This window comes from Salmo salar, chromosome 11 (assembly GCF_965601325.2).
Source record: "Salmo salar chromosome 11, fSalSal1, whole genome shotgun sequence".
Taxonomy (NCBI): Eukaryota; Metazoa; Chordata; class Actinopteri; order Salmoniformes; family Salmonidae; genus Salmo; species Salmo salar.
In genome coordinates this window covers 12,523,948-12,547,130 of record NC_138301.1, presented here as the reverse complement: position 1 = coordinate 12,547,130, position 23,183 = coordinate 12,523,948, and positions in this window count along the sequence as shown.

The window sequence follows — 23,183 nt, the reverse complement described above, 5'->3', positions numbered from 1 at the left end:
CACTTAGGGAATTAGTTTATGGATGTACTCATGAAGTGCACCTGACCTATTCACTGTGTACAGTTAATAAGTTATGCCCAGTTGCAACAACAATAATAATTTGCTGACATAGAATGAGTACTAGGCAATTATACAGTATAAGATCCAACACTGAAACAATTAATTCCATTATATGGTGCAATTCCACAAGTGGAACCAAACTGCACTGGGCCATGCCGGAACCAGCATGAGCTAGACTTGTTGGTTCTTCGTTGTTTTCTATTTGCCGTGGAGCTGGAAACAGGACTAGGTTTATTTTGTGGGAAACACTGCTACTGACAATTTTTAGACAGCGACCGATGACGCAACTTGACAGCAACATTGCTGTGATCCTCGGTGACTGTCGTTTTTAAGTATGGAGGAGGGAGACGTGCTGGTGGAGTTAGCCGGGCTATTTTGTGCCATCCTTTTCATTTTTGTTCGTGGGCAGCAAATGAGAGGAGACAGCTGAAAAGAGACAGAGAAATACACAACGCATCATCATGCGAGCCAAGGATCGCTACAGTCCGCTGAAAGACCAGCTTATGCGTAGACAGAAAAACTCAAGAGAGGTATGTTTATCTGTTTAGGTAGTTGTGTATTTGTCTTTAGGAATTGTTCAAAACTTATTTGGATTGAGGACAGATATTACAGTTGTTTGTAATAAGGTACAGTCCTGCAATACGGTATTACTCTTGCAGTGTGTGATAGGCCTAGGAGGTATGTCAAATGTATCTATTTAGGTAACTAGCTACATGATAATGTGTATCTGTCTTTGTGATAGATATACATTTTACATACAATAGCTAGGCCTACATCATACACGACATACTGCAGAGTAATATTGCAGGACATAACCTTTTTGAAGTGTAATAGCTAGCTGGCCGCATTCAATACTGCAAGAGTCGTTTAGCAGAACACTCTTAAGAGAAGCATTTCCTGATGTACATCAGACGATAATTAATCAACACAATCAACTATATTATCTATACCTATGCTATAGTGTTGATGTGTGTCCCATTGACTGGTGTGGCCAGCTCACATTCTATTGATCACCTGAGTCCAGACGGTCTGATCTGGTAATTGTGATGCTCTCAGGATCTCCCTTAATTGCTCTAAGGTACTCTGTCAGTGGGGAGTAGGTACAGAGGTAGAAACTATTTCCCTAAGGAACAGTACAATTTCATAAACCTATAGTTGCAATCTGCAATATGTACAGGTACATGTATTTCAGATCTATCACATGTTGAAGAGCTGCAGGCGAGCACCCACTGTCTGGACCCTGTGCCAGTCAACTGAGTGGTGGGACCACTGTGTTCCACAATTTACAGGGATCCAACGGATTGATAAATCCGCATGTCGGCAGAGTCCTGTTATAGAGAGACAGGATACAGTGTTCTGCCTTTGTGTCCCTCTCCGAAAGAGAATTGCCATTGCCCTGTGGAAGCTGGCCATGAATTCTGAACATATTGCTATTTATTGCTAAAACCAAGGCTGGTGCTCTCTGGTGTGTAGGTAGGCAAAATAAAGAGAAAGTTACCACAAGGCAAACAAACGCAATGTTTAATAACAGATCTCTTTTTTCCTTTGTGATTTTCTCCCTTTCACAGACGGCCAGCTCCACCAACACCCTTTGGACAACAAAGTGTATGGAACAACAACAAAACTGCAAGCATGACCGACTGAGCCTGGTCCCTTAGCTCAGTGGTTCTCTCCCTTTTTTGGTTACTTTACCCCCTATCACATGACTGTACCCTTGGGGATTAATAAAGTACTACGATATACTACTCCATTATGTTAATTTTACCATTAGACATACAGTACCAGTCCAAAGTCTGGACACACCTACTCATCCCAAGGTTTTTCTTTATTTTTACTTTTTCTACATTGTAGAAAAATAATGAAGACATCAAAACTATGAAATTACACATATGGAATCATGTAGAAAACCAAAAAAGTGTTAAACAAGTGCAGTCACAAAAACCATCAAGCGCTATGATGAAACTGGCTCTCATGAGGACCGCCACAGGAAAGAAAGACCCATAGTTACCTCTCCTGTAGAGGATAAGTTCATTATTAACTGCACATCAGATTGCAGGCCAAATAAATGCCTCACAGAGTTCAAGAAACAGACACATCTCAACATCAACTGGTCAGCGGAGACTGCGTGAATCAGTCCCTCATGAATTAATTGCTGCAAAGAAACCACTACTAACCACTACATTGACTCTGTACCAGTACCCCCTGTATATAGCCTCGCTATTGTTATTTTACTGCTGCTCTTTAATTATTTGTTACTTTTATTTTCAATTTTTTACTTATGTTTTCTTTTTCTTCTTAAAAACTTAAAACATTGTTGTTTAAGGGCTTGTACGCAAGAATTTCACTGTAAGGTCTACACCTGTTCTATTCGGCGCATGTGACAAATAAAATTTGCTTGGATTTTACTTGGGCCAAGAAAAACGAGCAATGGACATTAGCCCGGTGGAAATCTGTCCATTGGTCTGATGAGTCCAAATTTGACATTTTTGGTTCCAACCGCCATGTCTTTGTGAGACGCAGAGTAGGTGAATGGATGATCTTCGCATGTGTGGTTCCCACCATGAAGCATGGAAGAGGTGTGATGGTGTGGGGGTGCTTTGCTGGTGACACTGTCTGTGATTTATTTAGAATTCAAGGACAGTTAATCAGCATGGCTAACACAGAATTCTGCAGCGATACACCATCCCATATGGTATGTGCTTAGTGGGACTATCATTTGTTTTTCAACAGGACAATGACCCAACACACCTCCAGGCTGTGTAAAGGCTATTTGACCAAGAAAGAGAGTGATGGAGTGCTGCATCAGATGACCTGGCCACAACAATCACCTGACCTCATCCCATTTGATATGGTTTGGGATGAGTTGGACTGCAGAGTGAAGGAAAAGCAGCCAACAAATGCTCAGCATATGTGGGAACTCCTTCAAGACTGTTGGAAAAGCATTCCAGGTGAAGCTGGTTGAGAGAATGCCAAGAGTGTGCTAAGCTGTCATCAAGGCAAAGGGAGGCCACTTTGAAGAATATAGAATATATTTTGATTTGTTTAACACTTTTGTTTACTAAATGATTCCGTATGTGTTAATTCATTGTTTTAATGTCTTCACTATTCTTTTACAATAATACTACACACCATCATACCACCTCCTCCATGCTTCACTGTCGGAACCACACATGCGGAGATCATCCATTCACCTACTCTTCACACAGCTGATTAAAGTGCTGATACTGCTGCTGACGCTGGGCCTCAAGTGTCTCCAGGTATGAGGCCTCGGTCTCACTCATGAAGTTCAGGTATTTGCTGGTTGTGCTCTCAGTGTGTTTTCTTTTCCTTGGGAATATATATAGGCAGAAGTAAATAGATGTACAGGAATGATAAGGTACAGGGAAAATATATAGGCTGAAGTAATGAAATGTACAGTACAGGAATGATAAGATACAGGCAAAATATATAGGTAGAAGTAATGACATGTACAGTTCAGGAATGATAAGGTACAGACTCCAAAGCAAACCCGAGGGCAGCCAGTGTGAGTGCAGTTTTGTTCTCCAACCATGTATTGTCTCATTATATTGATTAAATATAATCCAGCAAAGGCCAGTATGGGGCCAACCAGATCTACCAACCAGATACACCATTGATGCAAATAATAAAGGTCATGGGTCAGAATATGATTCATTGTATATGATTCATGTGACAGTTTTACAGTATGTATACATTCCTAGATCCATACTGCCTCCTTGAATAATGTTTAGGAACATAACCCTGTCATGACAAAAGCCTTCTGTGGAGATTGCCCACTCCTGTCAAAGACAGCTAAATTGTGTGATTAGGGCTAAAGAAGTGAACATGACAATCAATTGATATTGAATTGTTTACCAACCAAGAATGGACCCCTGGCGCCTGGGGGTGCAGGGCTCAGGGGTTGCAGGAGCATTGATTGTGTCGATGGACCCTGAGTGTCTGGTGGTGCAGGGCTTTGAGGTTGTGGCTTCACCGTTCGAGTATGCAGCTTCCTCTGAGTCTGTGGGTTCAGGAATGTCCTCTGAAAAGTATGTTTGCTTGTATAATGTAAAATTGGATACTAATGCCAAACACTTAGTTAAGTCCACGATGTTGGCCTTCCATGGATGTTTATATGAGAAATTGTTGACCATGGTTCACGTCTGGTGCAGTGCTCACTCTCACACGCTACAGCTAGCTACGCTGAAGACATTGTTTGCTTGCTAGATAGTCATTTGGCTAAAAACAATGTATTACCATGCTGATCATTGCTGCTCGGCGTCATCTTGGCTTCAAATATTGCTGTCGGGGATGACGAATCCAGCACCTCCCGACCAGACATTCCCGGTCTGCATCGATGGTGGTAAAAAAATGTTGTCGTGGTCTTTTATCTTTTTATATTCTTGTTTGAGTTTCTTAATTTTTTTCCCTGCACTGCTTTACTAACCAATGGATTCCCATCTCGGCTAACGTATCCAATCTTTTTTGGAAGACCTTTTCATTCCTGGTGAAAGAATCCAGTTGCCTCTGGATATGAGACACTGTGACATCATTGTGTGAGACCAATCATTGAGTATGGCCAATTATAACCCCACCCACTGGCCTACTTGGTTCGAGGTCAGTAACAGATATCAAACGAGGTTGAATATCCCTCTTGGTTCCAGGAATCATGGCCATGGGCAAATGGAAATTAAATAGGAACCGTGATATTCACGGCACGGCCCTGCAGTGGAAAAACACCAGTAATGTGTTCAAGAGTTATTTCGGTCAATCATATATACATGTTCACCAGATAGACTGTAATTCATTCATGTATACAGTATTTATGAAGTGTTTATTCCTGGAAGATAAATCAAGGTTCAGCCATGAGATAACCCACTATAGTGTTCACAGTTTGAGAATAGATAGTGAATGACCTTGTGTAATGCCAATTGATTACTCTTTCATTAAGTCTAATCTAATTAATCAGAGTTTATTAAGGGGAGCCAATAAACAAATGAAAGAAAGGGAGTTGGCAAGTTAAGAACATCGATGAAAACATCTTTCATTTCAGAGAAACACAAGGGTGTTGATTACATCCAGCCATGCCCATATCCACTGGCAACATTGACATTTTCTTAATATTCGTACTAGTTGGAATCAATCAATAGTGGCCACGTAGCTATTCTGCTCCCAGCAACAGTTGGAATACAAATATTGACTTCAAATATGTTTGCCACTATGCAAAGTAAGTTCTCACTTTACAAACTGAGGAAAAAGTTTACTATCACAGAAATGGCAAGTGTGCAAGAGGATGTAAAATGGGTACTGTACACATTATTGATCTTGGTTTGACAACACACATTACATCAATTATTTAAGGATAGAGTGAAAGAAAGTGTCCAAATACATTATCGAATGAATAGATGTTCATGCTGTTTCCCCTCCGTCTACGATGGAGGACCTCCCCCATGATCGCCCAGATTCTACTCGTAACAATGTGACTCGACCCAATGTCGAGATCTACATTTTCATATCTGAGGGCAATGATAGATGAGGCAATCTGAAGTTGTGCTGAGAGATACATCAGGAGGGAGACAGGCACTGATAAAGAAGAAGGAAATCCAGGCCCTCATTGTCACCCATCCACGGGTCCTTGGATATATAGTGGCTCCCTCAGGAGCAATAACTCAAATACATATGCAAAAAGCACAACAGTGCTGCTCTACCCCGGGCCAGATGCTAAACCGCAGAAGGATCACATGCCCTGCCTCTATATCACCCTCTGATCAGGCATATATCTTCTTTGGGCCCTCTGATGATGACCTCCTTTTGGCATTCTGTGTGTTCCTACTTTTTTGAGCTTAGCTTTTATCATGTATTTACATATCTATATATACGCTATGTCACGCAGTACAAAATGCTCATTTGTATCCTATTTGCATAGCTGAATATTTATTGAAGTGAGTTGATGAAAGACTGAAGTGAGTAAGTATCATGGGATGTCCTGATCATGAAGTTTAACTGTGAGAATTAGCCTACCCACTCCACTGCTCTACAGTTTAATAGTGTTATCAATGTACAATCAGTAATCATCTATAAGTCTCCAATTCATTTACCATACAGCCAATTCTTGACATTTTGTAAGGCTGTACTCAACAATATTTTTATTGAAAAAGCAAAAACCTTGTTTTAATTGCATTTGGTATTGTTTGACGTTGCTTTCCAAAACTTTGTTTTAAGCATATCCAAAAACAGTTCGATAGATGAACATGTTTTTCCTGATGCGTCAAAGCTCTCGGTTCTAATGTTGTTTATCGGTATCTTTAAACGAGCTAAGTTCATTTCCTTTAAAATATGCAGTAGGCCATGTATCGATTTGGCTGGTAAATGCCTCCAAACTCTCAGCTCTGACTGACAAGGACTGACAGGGAAGAAAGAGTTATCAAATTAAAAAAGGAAAATCCATTCACCTTAAACGCTTTGGTTCTTTCCCAGTACCTTTTATTGTAATTACAAAATATACAATTGAGTTGCAACCATCAGATTCATTTATTGGAAGCCTTTCCCCCCAGTGTTATAGTAGAATGATATTCCAATTTTATGGTTGGGTACCTTAAAAATATAACAACAAATAGAAAGAGTGCTAATATTTCTAAGAAATGAAAGGTTAAAATAAATCACAACTTTCATTTCTTTTTCAAAGCTGGATAATAGCTGCATCGAAATATGACCAACAACAGTGTTTGAGAGACAGAATTTGTGCATGCTTTTATTCCAGTCCAGCTCTAACATACCTATTTAAGATCATTTATTAATTAAAAACATGATTTTAAATCAGGTGTGCTAGTGTTATACCACGTATGGCTGAACATGGCAAAAGCATCCAGTGATGAGAAAAATAAATAAATATCATGGAACACTTTAAAAACACCAATAAAAACAGCCAATAAAATAAAATGTATTTGGATAATAAAGTACTTTGATTAAAGAAGAATAATCCACACTCTTGAAGTGATTTTATGAATTAACTTGTGCCTCAAGAGGTCCAAATTGCAATATAAAAGTAGAATATTATGAAAACTACCAACATTATAAAATCATATGTAAGTAAAAAATTATGGTGAATATATTCACTTTGCTTTGAATATGAATAAAACTTTAATGGTTTCCCAATTAAAGAACAGCTTGGTGTATGATTTCTACTTTCACAGTAATTTAGAAAACACATTTCCTCAAGCAAGCTTCAGATGAGTTTCAAATGAGGGAGAAAAAGGCACATGGAGAGGAGAGGTGTGAACTTTTAGCTTCAGTTCCAGCATAGCCATGGTGCTTGCCAATCTGAACACCTTGTGGTGAGTTCCCCACTGAAATGGACTGGGCCCAGGGGAATAGGTGCCAGGCTGCAGACTGTTCCCCAACCTAGGAACATCTGTGCTCACCATCTGCTTGCTCTTCGTGGTGGTTACCTGAAAGTAGCATGTTACCTTCCTCTATTTGTGAAAGAGCAAGAATTGTACTTTTGCACTCATACACCCTAATTCATGTTTTGAGGGATTCCTTTGAATAATCAACAGGTCATATAGTCCTGTACTTGAACCTAATATATACACACATATACACACAAATACACACACATACACACACAAACAACTGGTGATTGCCATTTATCAAAGTAGCTGTGTCATTACTTACCCAAATGAGAAGGAGATAATTGCAATGAATGTTTGATACACTATTGCAACCTCAGTACACTCAGAAGCCTGCATTATTGTTTCATAGATGCTGACCAGTAACATGTGATTAGAATACAAACTTGGACAACACTTCAAATGTTCAAATGTTACAATGTAATGCCTATATTAGGTTGTCATGAACATAACTTTAACATTGACATAACATGACAGGACCTCAGTCATATTATCTATAATCACATGTAATAGATGTTATATTGTCACATACACAGGATAGGTGCCGTTTAATGTGTTGTTTTACAGTGTCAGCCATAGTAGTACGGTGGCCCTAGAGCAAATTAGGGATAAGTGCCTTGCTCAATGGCACATCGGCAGATTTTTCATGTTGTTGGCTCGGGTATTTGAACCAGCTAGACTACTTGCTGCCCACATAATGGTAACTTAATTTCCATGATCACCTGTACCTGTGGAATGGTCTATATTGGCAAAACTACTAGGGCCACGTTTTTTCTAGAACCTTAATAGTGTTACTCTGTGGTGTTATTTGAAGGACTTGATCAACAACGTAAAGATACATTGAATATGGGAAGCCCAGCCCAAAGCAGTAAAACAACCCAGAAGTGCACAAAAAAAGAATTCAGAGAAATGGCTTTAATTAGCTAGTGGCTGTTTACATTTATGACAACATCATGTTTCCACTTTGTTTCTTTGGTTTCGAAAACATCAAACTGTCCCTTAAGGTGATAATGTTGATGAGACCCTCAAGAGAAGAAGCTGTTATCCATTAAAACATTGTGGTGCAAAGAAGAATTATGTCTGACCTGGAGTAAGGTGTGTGAACATTCCAGAGATTCATCATCTAGCAACACATATTCCAGAGACTAATCATCGTCTAGCGATGTGAGAGGGAAAGGCACAGTGAAGGTCCATAGTGGCTGTGTCCCTCTCTTTAACTTGTTGCAGAGGCCAGAGAGCTGTGGCAAGCTTTGAAGCATCCCTCTAATTTAACTCTGCCACGGCAAGGAAATTGAAGTCAAAAGGTTCACAGCACCTCATACTGCAAAAAATGATCTCCCCAGGACTGATGTATAAAGGGGAAAGGGACAATTAACCTGGTCACTTTTTCACAATAGTGAAGACAGCAGTCTGAAAAGACATGAAGGCTTGTTGAGGGCACTAGTAAAATACACAATTAAAGCAACTGCATTAGGCCAAGTTCAATGTCAGATAGTATATTTGTTGCTAGCCGGTGTACCAGTGCTGCACCAGTAAAAAATATAGAAATACATCCACTGGGGGATTAAATTGATCTCAATATCAAAGCTGTTCCCCATGGGAGACTAGCCAATCAAAGACAATCCATGGTTTTATGACAATCAATTAGCTATTAGCCTCAAATAAAATCCATGCAACACTGTGCACTGTTGACGAAACATCTGAGTCTTCAACAAAATACTTTATAAAAATACAAGTTTTTTTGACTCAAAAGTATAATGTTAAACCTTTTATATGTTATACCATCCCACCATTTCCTCCTCTATGTGGATTACTTTATTGTACTTTGAAAAGGGTGACAACATCTGTAACTTCTTCCTACAACCACTCCCTGAAAATGACCTTTCTCAAGTGCATTGAGTTACTCTCTGGTTTTTAAGATCTCTCTTCTCTCACTCCAGATGACATCCAAATATGTGCAGATATACCCAATATAAATTGGAATAATGAGGGCAATTATTGAAGCTCAGCATACCTCCACTGTCATGTATGTAACGATGAGCAAAAAGTAACCAATTTAGGGACAAATTAATGGTGTAATTAATGAGAAATGAATGGCTTATGGGCAAATATGTCTGACAGGTCTCAAAACAGACATAACTTCTTGTCTGTCTTTCCCCTTGGATCTGGCTATATGCCAGAAGTGGCTTGTAATCCTTGATCTCGGAAGCTCAAAGAATTACCAACCCGCTAAAAAAGCCAACTCTATAACTAGGAGATTATCAAGTCTTCTGATGATGTCAGCACTAGCAACAACCTTAGGGGGTCCACTCAGAAGTCATTTCACAGCATGGACAGTTCTCAAATCCCCCTATATCACACTGCTCAGGTCAGACAATACACGTTTGAAGGTGTTGTTTATGGGATGCCTCTCAGCCAAATGGAGGACCTTCTCCTATGGTATCAACAACAACAAAATGGCGCAGACGGATAGGACTGCCGTGCTTCAAGCTCTTAGGAAACTTTGCATTCTTTTTTTTTTGTATGTGTTATTTCTTACATTATTACCCCAGGATTTTTTTTGTGTTATTTTGAAAAAAATATGTGCCCATTTTTAACTGCCTCCTACACCAACTCAGAAGCTAGGATATGCATATTATTAACACATTCGGATAGAAAACACTCTGAATTTTCTAAAACAGTTTGAATGGTGTCTGTAAGTATAACAAAACTCATATTGCAGGCAAAAACCTGTGAAAAATAGATCAAAAAAAATGTGAATTTTGTGACTGTACTATTTAGTGTCATTGTTTTATAGATACCATAGTGAGAAAGGATTCATTTCGCAACACCTACGGCTTCCACTAGATGTCAACGATCTTTATAAAGTTGTTTGAAGCGTCTATGATAAACAGAGAGCAAATTAGAATCCAAGGAAGTTGACATGTCATCACTTCATTTTTTTGCGCCTGCGCATAAATCTGAGAAACGTGAGTTTGTCATCATTTTTTATCTAGACATAGGATAGGTTGTGTGAAAATATTACTGATGTTTAACGTTAAAAATGGACCAAAAGATTAATGCTAAACAACATTTGACATGTGTGAACGAACATAAATAGATTATTTACTAGGTTTTTTTAGCTTTTCGGCGTGATTTTACCAGCCCCCACCACGTTTTGTGGGAGCATAATGAACGCTAAGTACTTGGTGTTATTTGGACATAAATTATGAACTTTGTCAAAAGAAACCACATTTGTTCCGGACCTGGAATGCCTTCCGGACCTGGGATCCTGCCTTCTGATGGAGATAATCAAAGGTAAGGGGGTATTTACAATGTTATTATCGATTTTAGATGATGCTAACTGTATAGCATAGCCTGTTGTTCTTAGCATAGCACCCCGTTTATTGCAAAATGTGATTTCCCAGTAAAGTTATTTTGAGATCTGGCCATTCGGTAGCAATTACGAGATGATAATATATTATTCTTTGAATGACAATATTATAATTTACCAATGTTTTCGAATAGTAATTTTGTTATGTTCACCGGAAGCATTTCAGAGAAGAAAAAAATCTGAATTTCACGCTACTGTAAAATGCTGTTTTTGGATATAAATATGAACTTGATGGAACAAAAAATGCATGTATTGTATAACATAATGTCCTAGGAGTGTCATCTGATGGAGATTGACAAAAGTTAGTCCATAATTCAAGCTGGTTTCTGCTTTTGGTGACGCCTGACCTTGAATTGAAAATGGATGTTTGTACTTTTGTGGCTATGTACTGTCCTAACATAATCTAACTTTATGCTTTTGCCGTAAAGCCTCTTTGAAAATCGAACAATGTGGTTAGATTAAGGAGATGTTTATCATTTAAATTGTGTAAAATAGTTGATTGTTTGAGAAATTGAAATTATTAGATTTTTGATGTTTTGAATTTCCAGCCTTGTTAGCAATCCCGGCTCGGGGTTCATTGCTAACATGTAGCCCCAACAGGTTAAGAATGCTGTTTGACTATAGCTCAGCATTCAACACCATAGTACCCTCCAAGCTCATCATTAAGCTTGGGGCCCTGGGTCTGAACCCCGCCCTGTGCAACTGGGTCCTGGACTTCCTGACGGGCCGCCCGCAGATGGTGAAGGTAGGAAACAACACCTCCACTTCGCTGATATTCAGCACAGGGGCCCCACAAGGATGCGTGCTCAGCCCCCTCCTGTAATCCCTGTTCACCCAGGAATGCGTGGTCATGCACGCCTCCAACTCAATAATCAAGTTTGCAGACAACACAACAGTAGTAGGCCTGATTATCAACAATGATGAGACAGCCTACAGGGAGGAGGAGAGGGCCCTGGGAGAGTGGTGCCTGGTAAATAACCTCTCACTAAATGCCAACAAAACAAAGGAGCTGATCGTGGACTTCAGGAAACAGCAGAGGGAGCACCCTCCTATCCACATCGATGGGACCGCATTGGATAAGGTGAAAAGCTTTAACTTCTTGGGGCTATGTGGGACGCTAGCGTGCCACCCGTGGTGCACCCTATCAACAGCAGGTGCATTTCAAGAGCGGCAAATTTGAAACCAAATAAATGTCAAAATTCAAATTTTTCAAACATACAACTATCTTACACCCTTTAAAAGATAAACATCTCCTTAATCTAACCACGTTGTCCGATTTCAAAAAGGTTTTACGGCGAAAGCATAAAGTTAGATTATGTTAGGAGAGTACATTGACAATAGCTGTGTGTAATGTTTTGTCAATTCAAAGACAGGGTCACCAAAACCATAAAACCAGCTAAAATGATGCACTAACCTTTTACAATCTCCATCAGATGACACTCCTAGGACATTATGTTAGACAATGCATGCATTTTTAGTTCTATCAAGTTCATATTTATATCCAAAAACAGCGTTTTACTATGGCATTGATGTTGAGGAAATCGTTTCCCTCCAATAACCGGCAGTCAAGTCAGCACCACAAATTAAATAATTAAAATTAGAAAACATTGGTAAAATATTATATTGTCATTTAAAGAATTATAGATTTACATCTCTTGAACGCAATCAACTTGCCAGATTTAAAAATAACCTTACTGGGAAATCACACTTTGCAATAATCTGAGCACTGCGCCCAGAAAAATATGCTTTGCTATACAGACAAACGGCCATGTTGGAGAGATCTAAAATCGAAAATACTATGTAAATAATCCATTACCTTTGATTCTCTTCATCAGATGTCACTTCCAGGAATCCCAGGTCCATAACGAATGTAGTTTTGTTCAAAAAAGCTCATCATTTATATCCAAAAAGCTCCGTGTTGTTAGCACATGATCTAAGCCAGCCGGACTTCTCGTCATGAACGAGGGGAAAAAATATATTTACGTTCGTTCAAACATGTCAAACGTTGTATAGCATAAATCATTAGTGCCTTTTTTAACCAGAACATGAATAATATTCAAGGTGGACGAATGCATTCTCTTTTATAACGTATTGGAACGAGGGTACCCAACATGAACTCGCGCGCCAGAGTCTAATCGGCCATCACCGTTCCATGGCTCTTGTTCGGTCAGATCTCACAGTAAAAGACTCAAAACACTTTGTAAAGGCTGGTGACATCTAGTGGAAGCAATAGGAAGTGCCAAAACATTAATCAACCCCTGTGTGTTTCAATGGCATAGGCTTAAAGGTAATTCAACACATCAGGTATCCACTTCCTGTCAGAAAATGTCTCAGGGTTTTGCCTGCCAAATGAGTTCTGTTATACTCACAGACACCATTCAAACAGTTTTAGAAACTTTAGGGTGTTTTCTATCCATATATAATAAGTATATGCATATTCTAGTTACTGGGTAGGATTAGTAACCAGATTAAATCGGGTACGTTTTTTTTATCCAGCCGTGAAAATACTGCCCCCTAGCCCCAACAGGTTAAGTTCCTCGGCGTACACATCACTGATAAACTGAAATGGTCCACCCACACAAACAGAGTCTTCAAGAAGATGCAACAGAATCTCAGGAGGCTGAAGAAATTTGTCTTGGCACCTAAAACTAGTGATGCACCGAAATTACATTTTTGGCCGATACCGATATCAAAAACATTTCTTGCCAAAAAAACAATACCGATATCGATAACCGATAACTGATATTGAAAATGTTTGCGGCCTTTTAAGCATTCTAGTACAGTTGAATAGTTAACACACACACATGGATGCAGCGGTCTAAGGCACTGTATGTCAGTGCAAGTCCCTGGTTCGAATCCAGGCTTTATCACATGATTGGGAGTCCCATATGGCGGCTACAATTGGCCCAGCATCGTCCGGGTTTGGCCGGGGTAGGCTGTCATTGTAAATAAGAAATTCTTCTTAACTGACTTGCTTAGTTAAATAAAGGTTACACACACACACCACACTGACCAAAATTGTATTTTGTTTGGCATTTACGTATGTCCCCATTACCAGTAAAACATAATCAAACCTATTTATTTCACTTCCTTGCTGTGCTGTTTCGTTGTTCATTTGTTCAGTCGTTTCATTCTCAACCAGGATTTCCATGGAACGCCGTTTGGGTCTTTGAGTGTCAAAAAAGATACACATCAAATAACACTGTTCGACGTGTCAAATAACAGCATTTGACATGTCAAATAAGCTTATTGACTAATCAGGACCTGAATATGACTGCACGTCACATAATAATTGAATGCGTTCATACATTTATTATTACACATTGATTACACAATCCCTCGTATTTCATATGTCACAACGATTCATCGATACGTATGCTATGATGCTGGTAAAGTTGTCTCGCGCACCTACAATACAGTGCTGGTCATAAAAAAAGCTTGCTAGCTCATGGATGAACACAATGTTCTTCCCCAAAAACATAGCAAAACGACATAATCTGTTTCAGTAGCTATAGTTAGCTAGCTAACTATATAGCTAGGTGTCATCTAAAATAACCCTAATTGATAAGACAGTTCTTATTTGATTGATGGTGGTCGAATCCATCTATGTGAAGCTAGCCACAATAAGGATTAGCCACAATAGTGGATTTTGTGGTTGGCCTTCAAAATTTAAGTATGTCATTGACAGTGATGCAAATTAATGCAAATAGTAGATTTATGCCATAATTGAATAGATCATGCTAAACGAGGTTGAAATGTTGTTATATAAAATCAACAAAAGACAATAATTTGTTAATTTGACAAAAATATGTTGAAACCACACTGGCTTTATTATACTTTAGAATTGCATTGGGGCATACTTATTTCACTGTACAGCCTTACCTATGGATTGTGGCTCAATGACATGGGGTATCGGCCTACTCAGTGACACCCAGAGAACATTAGTGTCGTAGCTCTTATTGTGGGACTCTGAAACAACTGTGAATTGAGCCACATTTATTGTCAACCTATGTGTATTGAACACTATTCCAGAGGAAAAACAATACTGTGTAGATGTTTTGGTGTCTGATAACCCTGAGGGTATCTTGGGTATTGAGTAGACTGATACCCCATTTCATTGATCCCCAATCCTTAGGTAAAGCTGTACAGTGCAATATGAATGTCAATACATACAGTAGGCTGACTGAGGAGCTGATTTCACACAGTCACAGTCCCGCGATTAGAGCTACATCGCTAATATTTGCGTGCAACACAGCATTCACAGAGTAGACTGATACCCCATTTCCTTGCTTCACATTCCAACCTTGTTTAACATTATCTAGTCTAACTATGGCCTGATTCCACCAATTGTAAGCTTCTGCATCACTTTCAAAGAGGTACTTTTATTTTGAAGGGAAACCGCATATTCCACTATTGTGCAAAATCCTTATTGTGGCTAGCTTCACAACACATAACACGGTCCGGTCGAGACGGACAAGCCAGATGAACCTAGCTGAATGCTTATAAAGTTAGCTTTAGGCAACAGGGTTAAGTAGCTGGCTAGCTATTTATTTTCATGAACTGAAGTTAAATTTCAATAGGCGAACAACAAGTGGCTACCTAGCTAATACTTATTCTCAAGGATTCCTAAATCATTGCTAAGAATAATGAAAATGAATGCAGTTTCTACTGGTCATTGTTTTCAGGCTGGTTGTATTGGTGCTAGCTAGATACCCCAGAAGTTGCGGTCGAACAAATAATGCTTTATTACCAACGCGGTAATTGTAAACACATCGTTCGTGGCCCGGTGTTTGCTTGTTTGTACGGCTTTGACAGTGATACTGATAGTAGTGGTGGCACTTGACTTGCATGTGCAAATTCAGAACACACAACATTCTATAATATAACGGTGTTATTTGACGTGTCAAATGAAAAGCTTATTTATCACGTCAAATACTGTTTTTGTCAAATAGTGTTATTTGACATGTATCTTTTTTGACACACAAAGACCCAAACATCGTTCCATAGTATTCGTGAAGCTAATTGCAGTGATGCTATTACTGTGTAACTCCGGTAGGGAAACATCTGAAAAATAGCGTACTTGGTAGTGTGTACCGGTGCTCGCCAAGTCACGAAAGCCAACGTCACCCATGACAGAGAAGGATTGATTGTAAGGGCAATGAGTTCCATTATCTTGGCATTAATGGATTTCGCCTTTGAGTTGTCTCGCTGAAATGCTGTGTTGCACATGTAGCGCAACATTTTACGTGGTGTCATTACGTCATGTACCTACGTTATAGGTATGCACGTCAGCTTTGACATCGGTTTTGCACATCGGCGTTAAACTAGACATCGGGCCGATACAGATGTTACCATTTTCAGATGGTGGTGCGGTCTGCCCAACGCATCATTGGGGGCAAACTACCTGCCCTCCAGGACACCTACAGCACCTGATGTCACAGGAAGACCAAAAACATCAAGGACAACAACCACCCGAGCCACTGCCTGTTCACCTCGCTATCATCCAGAAGGTGAGGTCAGTAAAGGTGCATCAAAGATGTGACCGAGAGACTGAATAACAGCTTCTATCTCAGTGCCATCAGACTGTTAAAGAGCTATCACTAGCCCTGCACCCTAGAGGCTGCTGCCCTATATAGACTTGAAATCACTGGCCAATAATGGAACACTAGTCACTTTAATAATGTTTACATATATATTCTTAATTCAATTCCTTTACTTTAGAGTTGTGTGTATTGTGTGTATTGTTGTGAAATTGTTATATATTACTTGTTAGATGTTACTGCACTGTTGACGCTGGAAACACAAGCATTTCACTACACCCGCGACCTGATAAACATGTATATATGACGATTTGATTTGAATATCCAAACGGACTTTGGTATTAAAATACTTATAACATTTTATTAAAAAATAAAAAATAAACATATAGGCCTATTTTAACAATGAAAAGGCTTTGACTAAACTAAATTAAATGATCTATTCAATAAAACAACATACCTTTAATGTTGTTTTTATGAATAGCGCCACATAAAATGACATACCCATTGGTGGAAAAAGTTACCAATTGTCATACTTGAGTAAAAGTAAAGATGCCTTATTAGAAAATGACTTAAGTGAAAGTGAACGTCACCCAGTAAAATACTACTTGAGTAAAAGTCTAAAAGAATTTGGTTTTAAATATACTTATGTATCAAAAGTAAATGTAATTTCAAAAATATACATTAAATGCATAAATCATTTCAAATCCCTTATATTGGGGAAATCAGACAGCACAATTCATTTTTTAAAATGATTTACAGATTGTCAGGAGCACACTCAAACATCATTTACAAATTAAGCAATGGCATTTAGTGAGTGCCAGATCAGAGGCAGTACGGATGACCAGGGATGTTCTCCTGATAAGTGTGTGAATTTGACCATTTTTCTACCCTGCTAAGCATTGAAAATGTAACGAGTACTTTTGGGTGTCAGTGAAAATGTAGGGATTAAAAAGTACATTATTTTCTTTAGGAATGTTTAAAAAATATATATATATAAATAGTAAAGTAAAAAAATAAAATAAAAATAAATAAATAATATATATATATACACTGCTCAAAAAAATAAAGGGAACACTTAAACAACACAATGTAACTCCAAGTCAATCACACTTCTGTGAAATCAAACTGTCCACTTAGGAAGCAACACTGATTGACAATAAATTTCACATGCTGTTGTGCAAATGGAATAGACAACAGGTGGAAATTATAGGCAATTAGCAAGACACTCCCAATAAAGGAGTGGTTCGGCAGGTGGGGACCACAGACCACTTCTCAGTTCCTATGCTTCCTGGCTGATGTTTTGGTCACTTTTGAATGCTGGCGGTGCTTTCACACTAGTGGTAGCATGAGACGGAGTCTACAACCCACACAAGTGGCTCAGGTAGTGCAGTTCATCCAGGATGGCACATCAATGCGAGCTGTGGCAAGAAGGTTTGCTGTGTCTGTCAGCGTAGTGTCCAGAGCATGGAGGCACTAACAGGAGACACGCCAGTACATCAGGAGACGTGGAGGAGGCCGTAGGAGGGCAACAACCCAGCAGCAGGACCGCTACCTCCGCCTTTGTGCAAGGAGGAGCAGGAGAAGCACTGCCAGAGCCCTGCAAAATGACCTCCAGCAGGCCACAAATGTGCATGTGTCTGCTCAAACGGTCAGAAACACTCCATGAGGGTGGTATGAGGGCCCGACGTCCACAGGTGGGGGTTGTGCTTACAGCCCAACACCGTGCAGGACGTTTGGCATTTGCCAGAGAACACCAAGGTTGGCAAATTCACCACTGGCGCCCTGTGCTCTTCACAGATGAAAGCAGGTTCACACTGAGCACATGATAGACGTGACAGAGTCTGGAGACGCCGTGGAGAACGTTCTGCTGCCTGCAACATCCTCCAGCATGACCGGTTTGGCGGTGGGTCAGTCATGGTGTGGGGTGGCATTTCTTTGGGGGGCCGCACAGCCCTCCATGTGCTCGCCAGAGGTAGCCTGACTGCCATTAGGTGCCGAGATGAGATCCTCAGACCCCTTGTGAGACCATATGCTGGTGCGGTTGGCCCTGGGTTCCTCCTAATGCAAGACAATGCTAGACCTCATGTGGCTGGAGTGTGTCAGCAGTTCCTGCAAGAGGAAGGCATTGATGCTATGGACTGGCCCGCCCGTTCCCCAGACCTGAATCCAATTCAGCACATCTGGGACATCATGTCTCGCTCCATCCACCAACGTCACGTTGCACCACAGACTTTCCAGGAGTTGGCGGATGCTTTAGTCCAGGTCTGGGAGGAGATCCCTCAGGAGACCATCCGCCACCTCATCAGGAGCATGCCCAGGCGTTGTAGGGAGATCATACAGGCACGTGTAGGCCACACACACTACTGAGCCTCATTTTGACTTGTTTTAAGGACATTACATCAAAGTTGGATCAGCCTGTAGTGTGGTTTTCCACTTTAATTTTGAGTGTGACTCCAAATCCAGACCTCCATGGGTTGATAAATTGGATTTCCATTGATTATTTTTGTGTGATTTTCTTGTCAGCACATTCAACTATGTAAAGAAAAAGTATTTAATAAGATTATTTCTTTCATTCAGATCTAGGATGTGTTGTTTAAGTGTTCCCTTTATTTTTTTGAGCAGTATATATATATATAAGTAAAGTACAGATACCCCAAAAAACAACTTAAGTAGTACTTGAAAATATTTTTACTTAAGTAATTTTACACCACTGGACATACCGTAGCCTAATTTTGGCCAATCAAAGTGGCACTGTCTACAGTGGCTCCATGTGTGGCAAGCAACATGGGAGATCTCTAATCAATGTAAAATGGAATTGAAATTACAAAATTAAGTTAGTTAAATGAGAAAACGTAAGTTACAACAAGCAACCATCAGGTAGGCTGTTGTTTAATCTGAATGGAGTTGTCGTAGACAAGGATGGGAAGCACAGCAAAAATGTTCTTTAAGTAGCTAGCCGGCTAACATAGTTTACTGTCTTAACTAGCTTCATCACATCGATGTGATGCAGTCAAGACAGTCACTACCAGATGGGATGATAGATAACCTATGACATCTACAAGTTTGTCTAACTAGCTCGAGTCGGTATGGCTACTCTCTCTCTCCCTTCCGTGTCAAACTCACCAGCACTTGCGCATCCCCCGCACTGCTGCAAGCAAGCGTCACCTGTCCCCCATGTCGTGCAGGCTGCTTTTTCCAATACTTCATGCCAAGTATCCAAAATTTGAGGGGGGCGGTTTGTGAGACATAGTCATGTTATAAGTATTCAACAAACAGGGATTTGTCACAGCAAGCCTGACAGACTCACAGTAAATCGAACTACTACTATTTTCCTAACTTTCAATTCACATGCAGTTGAGAACTTGCCTCACATTATTATTTTGCCTTCCCATTAAGACAAGAACAACAGATCTCAGTAAGATGTTTTTATTTCTGAGTTTCTTTTATTAGGGGACATTACAAACTGGCATAGGAACTCTCTCAAAATCAAATCAAATGTTATTGGTCATGTACACATATTTAGCAGATGTTTTTGCGGGTCTAGCGAAGTGCTTGTGTTCCTAGCTCCAACAGTGCAGTAGTATCTAACAGTGCAGTAGTATCTAAAAACGATTCACAACAATACATACAAATCTAAAAGAAAAATGATGGAATTAAGAAATATATAAATACTAGATCGAGCAGTGTTGGAGTGACATTGACTAAAATACATTAGAATAGAATACAGTATATACAGTTGAAGTCGGAAGTTTACATACACTTAGTTTGGAGTCATTAAAACTCGTTTTTTAACCGCTCCACAAATTTCTTGTTAATAAGCTATAGTTTTGGCAAGTCGGTTAGGACATCTACTTTGTGCATGATACAAGTAATTTTTCTAACAAATGTTTACAGACAGATTATTTCATTATAATTCACTGTATCACAATACCAGTTGGTCAGAAGTTTACATACAGTAAGTTGACATTGCCTTTAAACTGCTTGAAAATGCCAGAAAATTATGTCTAGGCTTGAGAAGCCTCTGATTGGCTAATTGATGTCATGTGAGTCAATTGTAGGTGTTCCTGTGGATGTATTTCAAAGCGTACCTTCAAACTCAGTGCCTCTTTGCTTGACATCATGGGAAAATCAAAAGAAATCAGCCAAGACCTCAGAAAAAATATTGTAGACCTCCACAAGTCTGGTTCATCCTTGGGAGCAATTTCCAAATGCCTGAAGGTACCACATTCATCTGTACAAACAATAGTACTCAAATGTAAACACCATGGGACCACGCAGCCGTCATACCGCTCAGGAAGGAGACGCATTCTGTGTTCTAGAGATGAACGTGCTTTGGTGCGAAAAGTGCAAATCAGTCCCAAAACAACAGCAAAGGACCTTGTGAAGTTGCTGGAGGAAACGGGTACAAAAGTATCTATATCCACAGTAAAACAAGTCCTATATCGACATAACCTGAAAGGCCGCTCAGCAAGGAAGAAACCACTGCTCCAAAACCACCATGAAAAAGCCAGACAACGGTTTGCAACTGCACATGGGGACAAAGATCGTACTTTTTGGAGAAATGTCCTCTGGTCTGATGAAACAAAAATGGAACTGTTTGGCCATAATGACCATCGTTACGTTTGGAGGAAAAAGGGGGAAGCTTGCAAGCCGAAGAACACCATCCCAACCACTTAGCACGGGGGTGGCAGCATCATGTTGTGGGGGTGCTTTGCTGCAGGAGGGACTGGTGAACTTCACAAAATAGATGGCATCATGAGGATGGAAAATGATGTGGATATATTGAAGCAACATCTCAAGACATCAGTCAGGAAGTTAAAGCTTGGTCGCAAATGGGTCTTCCAAATGGACATGACCCCAAGCATACTTCCAAAGTTGTGGCAAAATGGCTTAAGGACAACAAAGTAAAGGTATTGGAGTGGCCATCACAAAGCCCTGACCTCAATTCCATAGAAAATTTGTGAGCAGAACTGAAAATGCGTGTGCAAGCAAGGAGGCCTACAAACCTGACTCAGTTACACCAGCTCTGTCAGGAAAAATGGGCCAAAATTCTCCCAACTTATTGTAGATGCTTGTGGAATGCTACCCGAAATGTTTGACCCAAGTTTAACATTTTAAAGGCATTGCTACCAAATACTAATTGAGTGTATGTAAACTTCTGACCCAGTGGGAATGTGATGAAAGAAATAAAAGCTGAAATAAATCATTCTCTCTACCTTTATTCTGACATTTCACATTCTTTAAATAAAGTGGTGATCCTAACTGACCTAAGACAGGGACTTTTTACTAGGATTAAATGTCAGGAATTGTGAAAAACTGAGTTTAAATGCATTTGGCCTAAGGTGTATGTAAACTTCCGACTTCAACTGTATGTATATATATATTTTGTTTTGTTCAGTTTAGGCCCCTACTTGAATGCATGTTCTACAGGCTACCTTTATCCTAAATGTTACCTTTATGTTCAATGTGAATGAATGACAGGACTGCTATACAGTTGTTTGTGAATGTTGCACTAAAATGTCACAATGACAATGTTACAATGAATATTGCACTCAAGTTCAAATGTTACAATAAAGTTACAATATTAATGTTTCAATACATGTTGCACTAAAGTAACAATGTTACAATGTATGTTACAATAAAGTAACAATGTTGAAATACGTTGATGGTTGTTGTTTTTTTGTTTTTGCTCTCAGTATTCATATCGGTGTTGTATAAGGATTTTTGATATGTAAAATAGTCACACTAGAATGTGATGGAGCATTCTAGTGGCAATGCTTGGGACTGCCAGTGACAGAGCTTTAAATGTGTTAATAACTGGGCTGGGATATATAAGAATTTTCATGACTGCATAGGATAAATATGTTAATTCAGTATATATCACATTATCCCACCGGTCACGATTGTGACTGACCATAAAACACACTTTTTCACCTACTTTTCCATGAAAATGAAACAAAATAATGATTGATTATTTCAAAGGGTTATTAATGACACAAGATTTGGATATTTTCATGTCTGGGAAAAATTCGGGATTAAATGGGTTAAGGTCATGGATGAAATATTAAAAAATAATATAACAATTTCACTGTCCCAATTTTCCTTACCATTACATATAAATATAGTGGTCCTACTGGCCATGATTGGTTTGCAGCACTGAAATGTGGGGAAATGTTCAGTTGTCATTAAGAAGGACATGTTGAGGAGCAGGTCCAGGCGCTGGGTTTGGGGAGTGGCGTGAGTGTATCTGGGGCAGCAGATTGTGTGGTCTGAGTGCCAATTAAAACTGACAGGATGGAGGCCTTGGAATTGGTGAGCCGCCTGATTACACCACTTCTCTCCAGTCCTCCTATTGACTGTGGTTAGGATGTAGCCTTCCATTTCCTGCAGAAATAAATTAAAAGTCAGAAGTAATTTGCCTGATGTGGGATGCAGGTGGATTTTTTTCTTCTTCAAACTTTATGAATACAATTTTCCCCAGCCTGGAAATCAATTGAACCCCCCTCTTTGATGAGAAAGAGCTTATTTTCTGCCAGTGACAGTTTTGTGGCAGGAGAAAAAAAGTTGGGATTTGATTAAAGTGGAGATAGTGAGAGATTGAGGTCTTGTTCTTGCCATTGGAAAGATCAAGGTACCTAATCGTGTCTCCTGAGATGCTGGGGCAAACACCATGCTACACACACACAGAAACCTATCTTTATTTCCTGGGCTGAAGTCTGTCCAGTAGTCTCCATTATAGGGAAGAACACATGAGAAGACGAGAAATGACAGTTTCTTCCTTTCATATGCCCTTCTGTCTTTGAG